General features: G+C 32.3%; 1 non-coding gene across 1 annotated transcript; it reads right to left on the bottom strand.

The window, feature by feature from the left end:
- Positions 1–1,291: 1,291 nt before the first annotated feature.
- On the bottom strand, positions 1,292–1,395 carry LOC112788185 (small nucleolar RNA R71). The gene has a single exon (XR_003195561.1). It is a non-coding gene; the product is annotated as a small nucleolar RNA R71 (small nucleolar RNA).
- Positions 1,396–2,068: the final 673 nt, after the last annotated feature.

Here is a 2,068-nt window from a genome sequence, read left to right as displayed (position 1 = left end):
AATTTCGAAAATTTTGAATTGATTTAGTCAAAAAGTTTTAAAATTTAGTTGTTTCTTATTAGTCAAGTCAAAATTTTCAATTTAAAAATCCTATCTTTTCAAATCTTTTTCAAAAATCAAATCTTTTTCATTTTTTCCTTTCATATTTTCAAAATTTTCAAATTGATTTTCAAAATCTTTTTATTATTTTTTATTTCATATTTTCGAATTCATTACTAACATTTAATGTCTTGATTGAAAATTTTAAGTTGTTACATGCCTTGTAAGAAAGTTTCAATTTTTAAATTTTAAAATCATATCTTTTAGTTTCTTGTTAGTCAAGTAATCAACTTTAATTTCAAAATCAAATCTTTTTAAATTTCTTTTTCAAATATTTTTCAAAATAGATTCCAATCATGTCTTTTTCAAAACTTAATTTCAAAATCTTTTCTAACCTCTTATCTTTTCAAATTTGATTTTCAAATCTTTTTCAATTAACTACTTAACTTTTTGTTTGATTTTAAAAGTTTTCTATTTCAATCATATCTTTTCTCCAAAATTTGAAAACTAAATAAATTAATTACTATTTTTTATCTTTTTCAAATTTTATTTTAATTCTCTTTTTAATTTTCGAATACTAACTAATAATTAAAATAAAAACAAAAATATTTTTCCTTTTATTTTAATTTAAATTCGAATTCTTCTCTTCTTCTACTCACAAAAAGGAATATCTATACTGTGACATAGAGGATTCCTCTTCTTTTCTGTTCTCTTCTTTTTCATATGAGCAGGAACAGGGATAAAGACATTCTTATTGAAGCTGATCCTGAACCTGAAAGGACTCTTAAGAAGAAAGTAAGAGAAACCCTCTGGAGAGGACCTGACAGAAATTTTCGAAAAAGAAGGAGACATGGCCGAACCCAATAACAATGGTTGAGATGCAAGGAAGATGCTTGGTGACTTTATTGCACCCTCTTCTGACTTCCGTGGAAGAAGCATCTCAATTTCTGCAATTGGAGCAAACAACTTTGAGCTTAAGCCTCAATTAGTTTCTCTAATGCAGCAGAATTGCAAGTTTCATGGACTTCCATTGGAAGATCCTCATCAGTTCTTAGCTGAATTCTTACAAATCTGTGACACTGTTAAGACCAATTGGGTTAATCCTGAGGTCTACAGACTTATGCTTTTCCCCTTTGCTGTAAGAGACAGAGCTAGGACATGGTTGGACTCACAACTTAAAGATAGCCTGAACTCTTGGGAAAAGTTGGTCAATGCTTTCTTGGCCAAATTCTTTCAACCTCAAAAGTTGAGCAAGTTTAGAGTGGAAGTCCAAACCTTCAGATAGAAGGAAGGTGAATCCCTCTATGAAGCTTGGGAAAGATATAAGAAATTAATCAAAAGGTGTCCTACTGACATGCTTCCAGAATGGAGCATCATATGTATATTATATGATGGTCTGTCTGAGTTATTAAAAATGTCATTGGATCATTCTGCAGGAGGATCTCTTCATCTGAAAACCCCTGCAGAAGCTCAGGAACTCATTGAAATAGTTGCAAATAACCAGTTCATATACACCTCTGAGAGGAGTCATGTGAACAATGGGACACCTCAGAAGAAGGGAGTTCTTGAAATAGATACTCTGAATGCCATATTGGCTATGAACAAAATATTGACTCAGCAAGTCAATATGATTTCTCAGAGTCTGAATGGATTACAAGCTGCATCCAACAGTACTAAAGAAGCATCTTCTGAAGAAGAATCTTATGATCCTGAGAACCCTACAATGGCAGAGGTGAATTACATGGAAGAATCCTATGGAAACACCTATAATCCTTCATGGAAAAATCATCCAAATTTCTCATGGAAGGACCAACAGAAGCCTCAACAAGGCTTCAATAATAATGATGGAAGAAATAGGTTTAGCAATAGCAAGCCTTTTCCATCATCTTCTCAGCAACAGACAGAGAATTTTGAACAGAGCCATTCTGGCCTGGCAACTATAGTCTCTAATCTATCCAAGATCACACTAAGTTTCATGAATGAAACAAGGTCCTCCATTAGAAATTTGGAGGCACAGGTGGGTCAGCTG

This window comes from Arachis hypogaea, chromosome 20, assembly GCF_003086295.3.
Source record: "Arachis hypogaea cultivar Tifrunner chromosome 20, arahy.Tifrunner.gnm2.J5K5, whole genome shotgun sequence".
Classification (NCBI taxonomy): domain Eukaryota; kingdom Viridiplantae; phylum Streptophyta; class Magnoliopsida; order Fabales; family Fabaceae; genus Arachis; species Arachis hypogaea.
This window is presented reverse-complemented; position numbering and strand designations above follow the sequence as displayed.